General features: G+C 47.2%; 21 non-coding genes across 21 annotated transcripts; all 21 read left to right on the top strand.

Annotated features, from left to right (window-relative positions):
• Positions 1 to 103: 103 nt before the first annotated feature.
• On the top strand, positions 104 to 176 carry Trnar-ccu (transfer RNA arginine (anticodon CCU)). Its single transcript has one exon. It is a non-coding gene; the product is annotated as a tRNA-Arg (tRNA).
• Positions 177 to 677: 501 nt separating this feature from the next.
• Trnar-ccu (transfer RNA arginine (anticodon CCU)) lies at positions 678 to 750 on the top strand. The gene has a single exon. It is a non-coding gene; the product is annotated as a tRNA-Arg (tRNA).
• A 501-nt stretch (positions 751 to 1,251) lies between these two features.
• On the top strand, positions 1,252 to 1,324 carry Trnar-ccu (transfer RNA arginine (anticodon CCU)). The gene has a single exon. It is a non-coding gene; the product is annotated as a tRNA-Arg (tRNA).
• A 501-nt stretch (positions 1,325 to 1,825) lies between these two features.
• Trnar-ccu (transfer RNA arginine (anticodon CCU)) lies at positions 1,826 to 1,898 on the top strand. The gene has a single exon. It is a non-coding gene; the product is annotated as a tRNA-Arg (tRNA).
• Positions 1,899 to 2,399: 501 nt separating this feature from the next.
• On the top strand, positions 2,400 to 2,472 carry Trnar-ccu (transfer RNA arginine (anticodon CCU)). The gene has a single exon. It is a non-coding gene; the product is annotated as a tRNA-Arg (tRNA).
• Positions 2,473 to 2,973: 501 nt separating this feature from the next.
• Trnar-ccu (transfer RNA arginine (anticodon CCU)) lies at positions 2,974 to 3,046 on the top strand. The gene has a single exon. It is a non-coding gene; the product is annotated as a tRNA-Arg (tRNA).
• Positions 3,047 to 3,547: 501 nt separating this feature from the next.
• On the top strand, positions 3,548 to 3,620 carry Trnar-ccu (transfer RNA arginine (anticodon CCU)). Its single transcript has one exon. It is a non-coding gene; the product is annotated as a tRNA-Arg (tRNA).
• Positions 3,621 to 4,121: 501 nt separating this feature from the next.
• On the top strand, positions 4,122 to 4,194 carry Trnar-ccu (transfer RNA arginine (anticodon CCU)). Its single transcript has one exon. It is a non-coding gene; the product is annotated as a tRNA-Arg (tRNA).
• A 501-nt stretch (positions 4,195 to 4,695) lies between these two features.
• Trnar-ccu (transfer RNA arginine (anticodon CCU)) lies at positions 4,696 to 4,768 on the top strand. The gene has a single exon. It is a non-coding gene; the product is annotated as a tRNA-Arg (tRNA).
• A 501-nt stretch (positions 4,769 to 5,269) lies between these two features.
• Positions 5,270 to 5,342, top strand: Trnar-ccu (transfer RNA arginine (anticodon CCU)). The gene has a single exon. It is a non-coding gene; the product is annotated as a tRNA-Arg (tRNA).
• Positions 5,343 to 5,843: 501 nt separating this feature from the next.
• On the top strand, positions 5,844 to 5,916 carry Trnar-ccu (transfer RNA arginine (anticodon CCU)). Its single transcript has one exon. It is a non-coding gene; the product is annotated as a tRNA-Arg (tRNA).
• A 501-nt stretch (positions 5,917 to 6,417) lies between these two features.
• Positions 6,418 to 6,490, top strand: Trnar-ccu (transfer RNA arginine (anticodon CCU)). The gene has a single exon. It is a non-coding gene; the product is annotated as a tRNA-Arg (tRNA).
• Positions 6,491 to 6,991: 501 nt separating this feature from the next.
• Trnar-ccu (transfer RNA arginine (anticodon CCU)) lies at positions 6,992 to 7,064 on the top strand. Its single transcript has one exon. It is a non-coding gene; the product is annotated as a tRNA-Arg (tRNA).
• A 501-nt stretch (positions 7,065 to 7,565) lies between these two features.
• On the top strand, positions 7,566 to 7,638 carry Trnar-ccu (transfer RNA arginine (anticodon CCU)). Its single transcript has one exon. It is a non-coding gene; the product is annotated as a tRNA-Arg (tRNA).
• Positions 7,639 to 8,139: 501 nt separating this feature from the next.
• On the top strand, positions 8,140 to 8,212 carry Trnar-ccu (transfer RNA arginine (anticodon CCU)). Its single transcript has one exon. It is a non-coding gene; the product is annotated as a tRNA-Arg (tRNA).
• Positions 8,213 to 8,716: 504 nt separating this feature from the next.
• On the top strand, positions 8,717 to 8,789 carry Trnar-ccu (transfer RNA arginine (anticodon CCU)). Its single transcript has one exon. It is a non-coding gene; the product is annotated as a tRNA-Arg (tRNA).
• A 501-nt stretch (positions 8,790 to 9,290) lies between these two features.
• Trnar-ccu (transfer RNA arginine (anticodon CCU)) lies at positions 9,291 to 9,363 on the top strand. The gene has a single exon. It is a non-coding gene; the product is annotated as a tRNA-Arg (tRNA).
• Positions 9,364 to 9,864: 501 nt separating this feature from the next.
• On the top strand, positions 9,865 to 9,937 carry Trnar-ccu (transfer RNA arginine (anticodon CCU)). Its single transcript has one exon. It is a non-coding gene; the product is annotated as a tRNA-Arg (tRNA).
• Positions 9,938 to 10,438: 501 nt separating this feature from the next.
• Positions 10,439 to 10,511, top strand: Trnar-ccu (transfer RNA arginine (anticodon CCU)). Its single transcript has one exon. It is a non-coding gene; the product is annotated as a tRNA-Arg (tRNA).
• Positions 10,512 to 11,012: 501 nt separating this feature from the next.
• Trnar-ccu (transfer RNA arginine (anticodon CCU)) lies at positions 11,013 to 11,085 on the top strand. The gene has a single exon. It is a non-coding gene; the product is annotated as a tRNA-Arg (tRNA).
• A 501-nt stretch (positions 11,086 to 11,586) lies between these two features.
• On the top strand, positions 11,587 to 11,659 carry Trnar-ccu (transfer RNA arginine (anticodon CCU)). Its single transcript has one exon. It is a non-coding gene; the product is annotated as a tRNA-Arg (tRNA).
• The last annotated feature ends 544 nt before the right edge of the window (positions 11,660 to 12,203 follow it).

Genomic DNA, 12,203 nt, shown 5'->3' on the forward strand with positions numbered 1-12,203 from the left:
ATGCGACGTCCTGACTCTCTGCAGACGTAGAGTAGCGCACCAGGAAGGGTACACTTGGCAAGTGTTGATTTGAGCGAGCACTCCGCCAGCATAACGCCAGTCAGCCTCTGTGGCCTAATGGATAAGGCATCGGTCTCCTAAACCGGGGATGGTGGGTTCGAGTCCCACCAGAGGTACACGTTTTACTCACTGGGGCAAAATCACTCTCACCACATACAGGTGTAATAGTTGAGAAAGTTGGCGTTTCTGAGTGCTTACAGGTATCACAGGTATGACGACGATATGAAAATGCGCACTTACTGACAACCTGAAACGAAACGACGGCCATTATCAATCGACCTTTAGCTGCCGAAGTGTTTCAAAGAGTGATGACACTGTGAAAGGAAACGCTATTTTAAAATTACTTGTTGGTAAACAGTATGACCCATATGAATAGTCACTTAACTGTCTTGTGTGCAGGACTTGGAGTTCAGAAAGGGAATACAATAAGACGGCAGGTATAAGAATTGCCAGCAGAAAGTAGGTGCCTGGACTTCGATTTGTCTGAGTATGTACAGGCACACAGGAAAGGCTCATGCGACGTCCTGACTCTCTGCAGACGTAGAGTAGCGCACCAGGAAGGGTACACTTGGCAAGTGTTGATTTGAGTGAGCACTCCGCCAGCACAACGCCAGTCAGCCTCTGTGGCCTAATGGATAAGGCATCGGTCTCCTAAACTGGGGATTGTGGGTTCGAGTCCCACCAGAGGTACACGTTTTACTCACTGGGGCAAAATCACTCTCACCACATACAGGTGTAATAGTTGAGAAAGTTGGCGTTTCTGAGTGCTTACAGGTATCACAGGTATGACGACGATATGAAAATGCGCACTTACTGACAACCTGAAACGGAACGACGGCCATTATCAATCGACCTTTAGCTGCCGAAGTGTTTGAAAGCGTGATGACGCTGTGAAAGGAAACGCTATTTTAAAATTACTTGTTGGTAAACAGTATGACCCATATGAATAGTCACTTAACTGTCTTGTGTGCAGGACTTGGAGTTCAGAAAGGGAATACAATTAGACGGCAGGTATAAGAATTGCCAGCAGAAAGTAGGTGCCTGGACTTCGATTTGTCTGAGTATGTACAGGCACACAGGAAAGGCTCATGCGACGTCCTGACTCTCTGCAGACGTAGAGTAGCGCACCAGGAAGGGTACACTTGGCAAGTGTTGATTTGAGCGAGCACTCCGCCAGCACAACGCCAGTCAGCCTCTGTGGCCTAATGGATAAGGCATCGGTCTCCTAAACCGGGGATTGTGGGTTCGAGTCCCACCAGAGGTACACGTTTTACTCACTGGGGCAAAATCACTCTCACCACATACAGGTGTAATAGTTGAGAAAGTTGGCGTTTCTGAGTGCTTACAGGTATCACAGGTATGACGACGATATGAAAATGCGCACTTACTGACAACCTGAAACGGAACGACGGCCATTATCAATCGACCTTTAGCTGCCGAAGTGTTTCAAAGCGTGATGACGCTGTGAAAGGAAACGCTATTTTAAAATTACTTGTTGGTAAACAGTATGACCCATATGAATAGTCACTTAACTGTCTTGTGTGCAGGACTTGGAGTTCAGAAAGGGAATACAATAAGACGGCAGGTATAAGAATTGCCAGCAGAAAGTAGGTGCCTGGACTTCGATTTTTCTGAGTATGTACAGGCACACAGGAAAGGCTCATGCGACGTCCTGACTCTCTGCAGACGTAGAGTAGCGCACCAGGAAGGGTACACTTGGCAAGTGTTGATTTGAGCGAGCACTCCGCCAGCATAACGCCAGTCAGCCTCTGTGGCCTAATGGATAAGGCATCGGTCTCCTAAACCGGGGATTGTGGGTTCGAGTCCCACCAGAGGTACACGTTTTACTCACTGGGGCAAAATCACTCTCACCACATACAGGTGTAATAGTTGAGAAAGTTGGCGTTTCTGAGTGCTTACAGGTATCACAGGTATGACGACGATATGAAAATGCGCACTTACTGACAACCTGAAACGGAACGACGGCCATTATCAATCGACCTTTAGCTGCCGAAGTGTTTCAAAGCGTGATGACGCTGTGAAAGGAAACGCTATTTTAAAATTACTTGTTGGTAAACAGTATGACCCATATGAATAGTCACTTAACTGTCTTGTGTGCAGGACTTGGAGTTCAGAAAGGGAATACAATAAGACGGCAGGTATAAGAATTGCCAGCAGAAAGTAGGTGCCTGGACTTCGATTTGTCTGAGTATGTACAGGCACACAGGAAAGGCTCATGCGACGTCCTGACTCTCTGCAGACGTAGAGTAGCGCACCAGGAAGGGTACACTTGGCAAGTGTTGATTTGAGCGAGCACTCCGCCAGCACAACGCCAGTCAGCCTCTGTGGCCTAATGGATAAGGCATCGGTCTCCTAAACCGGGGATTGTGGGTTCGAGTCCCACCAGAGGTACACGTTTTACTCACTGGGGCAAAATCACTCTCACCACATACAGGTGTAATAGTTGAGAAAGTTGGCGTTTCTGAGTGCTTACAGGTATCACAGGTATGACGACGATATGAAAATGCGCACTTACTGACAACCTGAAACGAAACGACGGCCATTATCAATCGACCTTTAGCTGCCGAAGTGTTTCAAAGCGTGATGACGCTGTGAAAGGAAACGCTATTTTAAAATTACTTGTTGGTAAACAGTATGACCCATATGAATAGTCACTTAACTGTCTTGTGTGCAGGACTTGGAGTTCAGAAAGGGAATACAATAAGACGGCAGGTATAAGAATTGCCAGCAGAAAGTAGGTGCCTGGACTTCGATTTGTCTGAGTATGTACAGGCACACAGGAAAGGCTCATGCGACGTCCTGACTCTCTGCAGACGTAGAGTAGCGCACCAGGAAGGGTACACTTGGCAAGTGTTGATTTGAGCGAGCACTCCGCCAGCATAACGCCAGTCAGCCTCTGTGGCCTAATGGATAAGGCATCGGTCTCCTAAACCGGGGATTGTGGGTTCGAGTCCCACCAGAGGTACACGTTTTACTCACTCGGGCAAAATCACTCTCACCACATACAGGTGTAATAGTTGAGAAAGTTGGCGTTTCTGAGTGCTTACAGGTATCACAGGTATGACGACGATATGAAAATGCGCACTTACTGACAACCTGAAACGAAACGACGGCCATTATCAATCGACCTTTAGCTGCCGAAGTGTTTCAAAGCGTGATGACGCTGTGAAAGGAAACGCTATTTTAAAATTACTTGTTGGTAAACAGTATGACCCATATGAATAGTCACTTAACTGTCTTGTGTGCAGGACTTGGAGTTCAGAAAGGGAATACAATAAGACGGCAGGTATAAGAATTGCCAGCAGAAAGTAGGTGCCTGGACTTCGATTTGTCTGAGTATGTACAGGCACACAGGAAAGGCTCATGCGACGTCCTGACTCTCTGCAGACGTAGAGTAGCGCACCAGGAAGGGTACACTTGGCAAGTGTTGATTTGAGCGAGCACTCCGCCAGCATAACGCCAGTCAGCCTCTGTGGCCTAATGGATAAGGCATCGGTCTCCTAAACCGGGGATTGTGGGTTCGAGTCCCACCAGAGGTACACGTTTTACTCACTGGGGCAAAATCACTCTCACCACATACAGGTGTAATAGTTGAGAAAGTTGGCGTTTCTGAGTGCTTACAGGTATCACAGGTATGACGACGATATGAAAATGCGCACTTACTGACAACCTGAAACGAAACGACGGCCATTATCAATCGACCTTTAGCTGCCGAAGTGTTTCAAAGCGTGATGACGCTGTGAAAGGAAACGCTATTTTAAAATTACTTGTTGGTAAACAGTATGACCCATATGAATAGTCACTTAACTGTCTTGTGTGCAGGACTTGGAGTTCAGAAAGGGAATACAATAAGACGGCAGGTATAAGAGTTGCCAGCAGAAAGTAGGTGCCTGGACTTCGATTTGTCTGAGTATGTACAGGCACACAGGAAAGGCTCATGCGACGTCCTGACTCTCTGCAGACGTAGAGTAGCGCACCAGGAAGGGTACACTTGGCAAGTGTTGATTTGAGCGAGCACTCCGCCAGCATAACGCCAGTCAGCCTCTGTGGCCTAATGGATAAGGCATCGGTCTCCTAAACCGGGGATTGTGGGTTCGAGTCCCACCAGAGGTACACGTTTTACTCACTGGGGCAAAATCACTCTCACCACATACAGGTGTAATAGTTGAGAAAGTTGGCGTTTCTGAGTGCTTACAGGTATCACAGGTATGACGACGATATGAAAATGCGCACTTACTGACAACCTGAAACGAAACGACGGCCATTATCAATCGACCTTTAGCTGCCGAAGTGTTTCAAAGCGTGATGACGCTGTGAAAGGAAACGCTATTTTAAAATTACTTGTTGGTAAACAGTATGACCCATATGAATAGTCACTTAACTGTCTTGTGTGCAGGACTTGGAGTTCAGAAAGGGAATACAATAAGACGGCAGGTATAAGAATTGCCAGCAGAAAGTAGGTGCCTGGACTTCGATTTGTCTGAGTATGTACAGGCACACAGGAAAGGCTCATGCGACGTCCTGACTCTCTGCAGACGTAGAGTAGCGCACCAGGAAGGGTACACTTGGCAAGTGTTGATTTGAGCGAGCACTCCGCCAGCACAACGCCAGTCAGCCTCTGTGGCCTAATGGATAAGGCATCGGTCTCCTAAACCGGGGATTGTGGGTTCGAGTCCCACCAGAGGTACACGTTTTACTCACTGGGGCAAAATCACTCTCACCACATACAGGTGTAATAGTTGAGAAAGTTGGCGTTTCTGAGTGCTTACAGGTATCACAGGTATGACGACGATATGAAAATGCGCACTTACTGACAACCTGAAACGAAACGACGGCCATTATCAATCGACCTTTAGCTGCCGAAGTGTTTCAAAGCGTGATGACGCTGTGAAAGGAAACGCTATTTTAAAATTACTTGTTGGTAAACAGTATGACCCATATGAATAGTCACTTAACTGTCTTGTGTGCAGGACTTGGAGTTCAGAAAGGGAATACAATAAGACGGCAGGTATAAGAATTGCCAGCAGAAAGTAGGTGCCTGGACTTCGATTTGTCTGAGTATGTACAGGCACACAGGAAAGGCTCATGCGACGTCCTGACTCTCTGCAGACGTAGAGTAGCGCACCAGGAAGGGTACACTTGGCAAGTGTTGATTTGAGCGAGCACTCCGCCAGCATAACGCCAGTCAGCCTCTGTGGCCTAATGGATAAGGCATCGGTCTCCTAAACCGGGGATTGTGGGTTCGAGTCCCACCAGAGGTACACGTTTTACTCACTCGGGCAAAATCACTCTCACCACATACAGGTGTAATAGTTGAGAAAGTTGGCGTTTCTGAGTGCTTACAGGTATCACAGGTATGACGACGATATGAAAATGCGCACTTACTGACAACCTGAAACGAAACGACGGCCATTATCAATCGACCTTTAGCTGCCGAAGTGTTTCAAAGCGTGATGACGCTGTGAAAGGAAACGCTATTTTAAAATTACTTGTTGGTAAACAGTATGACCCATATGAATAGTCACTTAACTGTCTTGTGTGCAGGACTTGGAGTTCAGAAAGGGAATACAATAAGACGGCAGGTATAAGAATTGCCAGCAGAAAGTAGGTGCCTGGACTTCGATTTGTCTGAGTATGTACAGGCACACAGGAAAGGCTCATGCGACGTCCTGACTCTCTGCAGACGTAGAGTAGCGCACCAGGAAGGGTACACTTGGCAAGTGTTGATTTGAGCGAGCACTCCGCCAGCATAACGCCAGTCAGCCTCTGTGGCCTAATGGATAAGGCATCGGTCTCCTAAACCGGGGATTGTGGGTTCGAGTCCCACCAGAGGTACACGTTTTACTCACTGGGGCAAAATCACTCTCACCACATACAGGTGTAATAGTTGAGAAAGTTGGCGTTTCTGAGTGCTTACAGGTATCACAGGTATGACGACGATATGAAAATGCGCACTTACTGACAACCTGAAACGAAACGACGGCCATTATCAATCGACCTTTAGCTGCCGAAGTGTTTCAAAGCGTGATGACGCTGTGAAAGGAAACGCTATTTTAAAATTACTTGTTGGTAAACAGTATGACCCATATGAATAGTCACTTAACTGTCTTGTGTGCAGGACTTGGAGTTCAGAAAGGGAATACAATAAGACGGCAGGTATAAGAGTTGCCAGCAGAAAGTAGGTGCCTGGACTTCGATTTGTCTGAGTATGTACAGGCACACAGGAAAGGCTCATGCGACGTCCTGACTCTCTGCAGACGTAGAGTAGCGCACCAGGAAGGGTACACTTGGCAAGTGTTGATTTGAGCGAGCACTCCGCCAGCATAACGCCAGTCAGCCTCTGTGGCCTAATGGATAAGGCATCGGTCTCCTAAACCGGGGATTGTGGGTTCGAGTCCCACCAGAGGTACACGTTTTACTCACTGGGGCAAAATCACTCTCACCACATACAGGTGTAATAGTTGAGAAAGTTGGCGTTTCTGAGTGCTTACAGGTATCACAGGTATGACGACGATATGAAAATGCGCACTTACTGACAACCTGAAACGAAACGACGGCCATTATCAATCGACCTTTAGCTGCCGAAGTGTTTCAAAGCGTGATGACGCTGTGAAAGGAAACGCTATTTTAAAATTACTTGTTGGTAAACAGTATGACCCATATGAATAGTCACTTAACTGTCTTGTGTGCAGGACTTGGAGTTCAGAAAGGGAATACAATAAGACGGCAGGTATAAGAATTGCCAGCAGAAAGTAGGTGCCTGGACTTCGATTTGTCTGAGTATGTACAGGCACACAGGAAAGGCTCATGCGACGTCCTGACTCTCTGCAGACGTAGAGTAGCGCACCAGGAAGGGTACACTTGGCAAGTGTTGATTTGAGCGAGCACTCCGCCAGCATAACGCCAGTCAGCCTCTGTGGCCTAATGGATAAGGCATCGGTCTCCTAAACCGGGGATTGTGGGTTCGAGTCCCACCAGAGGTACACGTTTTACTCACTGGGGCAAAATCACTCTCACCACATACAGGTGTAATAGTTGAGAAAGTTGGCGTTTCTGAGTGCTTACAGGTATCACAGGTATGACGACGATATGAAAATGCGCACTTACTGACAACCTGAAACGAAACGACGGCCATTATCAATCGACCTTTAGCTGCCGAAGTGTTTCAAAGCGTGATGACGCTGTGAAAGGAAACGCTATTTTAAAATTACTTGTTGGTAAACAGTATGACCCATATGAATAGTCACTTAACTGTCTTGTGTGCAGGACTTGGAGTTCAGAAAGGGAATACAATAAGACGGCAGGTATAAGAATTGCCAGCAGAAAGTAGGTGCCTGGACTTCGATTTGTCTGAGTATGTACAGGCACACAGGAAAGGCTCATGCGACGTCCTGACTCTCTGCAGACGTAGAGTAGCGCACCAGGAAGGGTACACTTGGCAAGTGTTGATTTGAGCGAGCACTCCGCCAGCATAACGCCAGTCAGCCTCTGTGGCCTAATGGATAAGGCATCGGTCTCCTAGACCGGGGATTGTGGGTTCGAGTCCCACCAGAGGTACACGTTTTACTCACTGGGGCAAAATCACTCTCACCACATACAGGTGTAATAGTTGAGAAAGTTGGCGTTTCTGAGTGCTTACAGGTATCACAGGTATGACGACGATATGAAAATGCGCACTTACTGACAACCTGAAACGAAACGACGGCCATTATCAATCGACCTTTAGCTGCCGAAGTGTTTCAAAGCGTGATGACGCTGTGAAAGGAAACGCTATTTTAAAATTACTTGTTGGTAAACAGTATGACCCATATGAATAGTCACTTAACTGTCTTGTGTGCAGGACTTGGAGTTCAGAAAGGGAATACAATAAGACGGCAGGTATAAGAATTGCCAGCAGAAAGTAGGTGCCTGGACTTCGATTTGTCTGAGTATGTACAGGCACACAGGAAAGGCTGATGCGACGTCCTGACTCTCTGCAGACGTAGAGTAGCGCACCAGGAAGGGTACACTTGGCAAGTGTTGATTTGAGCGAGCACTCCGCCAGCATAACGCCAGTCAGCCTCTGTGGCCTAATGGATAAGGCATCGGTCTCCTAAACCGGGGATTGTGGGTTCGAGTCCCACCAGAGGTACACGTTTTACTCACTGGGGCAAAATCACTCTCACCACATACAGGTGTAATAGTTGAGAAAGTTGGCGTTTCTGAGTGCTTACAGGTATCACAGGTATGACGACGATATGAAAATGCGCACTTACTGACAACCTGAAACGAAACGACGGCCATTATCAATCGACCTTTAGCTGCCGAAGTGTTTCAAAGCGTGATGACGCTGTGAAAGGAAACGCTATTTTAAAATTACTTATTGGTAAACAGTATGACCCATATGAATAGTCACTTAACTGTCTTGTGTGCAGGACTTGGAGTTCAGAAAGGGAATACAATAAGACGACGGCAGGTATAAGAATTGCCAGCAGAAAGTAGGTGCCTGGACTTCGATTTGTCTGAGTATGTACAGGCACACAGGAAAGGCTCATGCGACGTCCTGACTCTCTGCAGACGTAGAGTAGCGCACCAGGAAGGGTACACTTGGCAAGTGTTGATTTGAGCGAGCACTCCGCCAGCATAACGCCAGTCAGCCTCTGTGGCCTAATGGATAAGGCATCGGTCTCCTAAACCGGGGATTGTGGGTTCGAGTCCCACCAGAGGTACACGTTTTACTCACTGGGGCAAAATCACTCTCACCACATACAGGTGTAATAGTTGAGAAAGTTGGCGTTTCTGAGTGCTTACAGGTATCACAGGTATGACGACGATATGAAAATGCGCACTTACTGACAACCTGAAACGAAACGACGGCCATTATCAATCGACCTTTAGCTGCCGAAGTGTTTCAAAGCGTGATGACGCTGTGAAAGGAAACGCTATTTTAAAATTACTTGTTGGTAAACAGTATGACCCATATGAATAGTCACTTAACTGTCTTGTGTGCAGGACTTGGAGTTCAGAAAGGGAATACAATAAGACGGCAGGTATAAGAATTGCCAGCAGAAAGTAGGTGCCTGGACTTCGATTTGTCTGAGTATGTACAGGCACACAGGAAAGGCTCATGCGACGTCCTGACTCTCTGCAGACGTAGAGTAGCGCACCAGGAAGGGTACACTTGGCAAGTGTTGATTTGAGCGAGCACTCCGCCAGCATAACGCCAGTCAGCCTCTGTGGCCTAATGGATAAGGCATCGGTCTCCTAAACCGGGGATTGTGGGTTCGAGTCCCACCAGAGGTACACGTTTTACTCACTGGGGCAAAATCACTCTCACCACATACAGGTGTAATAGTTGAGAAAGTTGGCGTTTCTGAGTGCTTACAGGTATCACAGGTATGACGACGATATGAAAATGCGCACTTACTGACAACCTGAAACGAAACGACGGCCATTATCAATCGACCTTTAGCTGCCGAAGTGTTTCAAAGCGTGATGACGCTGTGAAAGGAAACGCTATTTTAAAATTACTTGTTGGTAAACAGTATGACCCATATGAATAGTCACTTAACTGTCTTGTGTGCAGGACTTGGAGTTCAGAAAGGGAATACAATAAGACGGCAGGTATAAGAGTTGCCAGCAGAAAGTAGGTGCCTGGACTTCGATTTGTCTGAGTATGTACAGGCACACAGGAAAGGCTCATGCGACGTCCTGACTCTCTGCAGACGTAGAGTAGCGCACCAGGAAGGGTACACTTGGCAAGTGTTGATTTGAGCGAGCACTCCGCCAGCATAACGCCAGTCAGCCTCTGTGGCCTAATGGATAAGGCATCGGTCTCCTAAACCGGGGATTGTGGGTTCGAGTCCCACCAGAGGTACACGTTTTACTCACTGGGGCAAAATCACTCTCACCACATACAGGTGTAATAGTTGAGAAAGTTGGCGTTTCTGAGTGCTTACAGGTATCACAGGTATGACGACGATATGAAAATGCGCACTTACTGACAACCTGAAACGAAACGACGGCCATTATCAATCGACCTTTAGCTGCCGAAGTGTTTCAAAGCGTGATGACGCTGTGAAAGGAAACGCTATTTTAAAATTACTTGTTGGTAAACAGTATGACCCATATGAATAGTCACTTAACTGTCTTGTGTGCAGGACTTGGAGTTCAGAAAGGGAATACAATAAGACGGCAGGTATAAGAATTGCCAGCAGAAAGTAGGTGCCTGGACTTCGATTTGTCTGAGTATGTACAGGCACACAGGAAAGGCTCATGCGACGTCCTTTCTCTCTGCAGACGTAGAGTAGCGCACCAGGAAGGGTACACTTGGCAAGTGTTGATTTGAGCGAGCACTCCGCCAGCATAACGCCAGTCAGCCTCTGTGGCCTAATGGATAAGGCATCGGTCTCCTAAACCGGGGATTGTGGGTTCGAGTCCCACCAGAGGTACACGTTTTACTCACTGGGGCAAAATCACTCTCACCACATACAGGTGTAATAGTTGAGAAAGTTGGCGTTTCTGAGTGCTTACAGGTATCACAGGTATGACGACGATATGAAAATGCGCACTTACTGACAACCTGAAACGAAACGACGGCCATTATCAATCGACCTTTAGCTGCCGAAGTGTTTCAAAGCGTGATGACGCTGTGAAAGGAAACGCTATTTTAAAATTACTTGTTGGTAAACAGTATGACCCATATGAATAGTCACTTAACTGTCTTGTGTGCAGGACTTGGAGTTCAGAAAGGGAATACAATAAGACGGCAGGTATAAGAATTGCCAGCAGAAAGTAGGTGCCTGGACTTCGATTTGTCTGAGTATGTACAGGCACACAGGAAAGGCTCATGCGACGTCCTGACTCTCTGCAGACGTAGAGTAGCGCACCAGGAAGGGTACACTTGGCAAGTGTTGATTTGAGCGAGCACTCCGCCAGCATAACGCCAGTCAGCCTCTGTGGCCTAATGGATAAGGCATCGGTCTCCTAAACCGAGGATTGTGGGTTCGAGTCCCACCAGAGGTACACGTTTTACTCACTGGGGCAAAATCACTCTCACCACATACAGGTGTAATAGTTGAGAAAGTTGGCGTTTCTGAGTGCTTACAGGTATCACAGGTATGACGACGATATGAAAATGCGCACTTACTGACAACCTGAAATGAAACGACGGCCATTATCAATCGACCTTTAGCTGCCGAAGTGTTTCAAAGCGTGATGACGCTGTGAAAGGAAACGCTATTTTAAAATTACTTGTTGGTAAACAGTATGACCCATATGAATAGTCACTTAACTGTCTTGTGTGCAGGACTTGGAGTTCAGAAAGGGAATACAATAAGACGGCAGGTATAAGAGTTGCCAGCAGAAAGTAGGTGCCTGGACTTCGATTTGTCTGAGTATGTACAGGCACACAGGAAAGGCTCATGCGACGTCCTGACTCTCTGCAGACGTAGAGTAGCGCACCAGGAAGGGTACACTTGGCAAGTGTTGATTTGAGCGAGCACTCCGCCAGCATAACGCCAGTCAGCCTCTGTGGCCTAATGGATAAGGCATCGGTCTCCTAAACCGGGGATTGTGGGTTCGAGTCCCACCAGAGGTACACGTTTTACTCACTGGGGCAAAATCACTCTCACCACATACAGGTGTAATAGTTGAGAAAGTTGGCGTTTCTGAGTGCTTACAGGTATCACAGGTATGACGACGATATGAAAATGCGCACTTACTGACAACCTGAAACGAAACGACGGCCATTATCAATCGACCTTTAGCTGCCGAAGTGTTTCAAAGCGTGATGACGCTGTGAAAGGAAACGCTATTTTAAAATTACTTGTTGGTAAACAGTATGACCCATATGAATAGTCACTTAACTGTCTTGTGTGCAGGACTTGGAGTTCAGAAAGGGAATACAATAAGACGGCAGGTATAAGAATTGCCAGCAGAAAGTAGGTGCCTGGACTTCGATTTGTCTGAGTATGTACAGGCACACAGGAAAGGCTCATGCGACGTCCTGACTCTCTGCAGACGTAGAGTAGCGCACCAGGAAGGGTACACTTGGCAAGTGTTGATTTGAGCGAGCACTCCGCCAGCATAACGCCAGTCAGCCTCTGTGGCCTAATGGATAAGGCATCGGTCTCCTAAACCGG

This window comes from Schistocerca cancellata, unplaced genomic scaffold, assembly GCF_023864275.1.
Source record: "Schistocerca cancellata isolate TAMUIC-IGC-003103 unplaced genomic scaffold, iqSchCanc2.1 HiC_scaffold_828, whole genome shotgun sequence".
NCBI classification, from domain to species: Eukaryota; Metazoa; Arthropoda; class Insecta; order Orthoptera; family Acrididae; genus Schistocerca; species Schistocerca cancellata.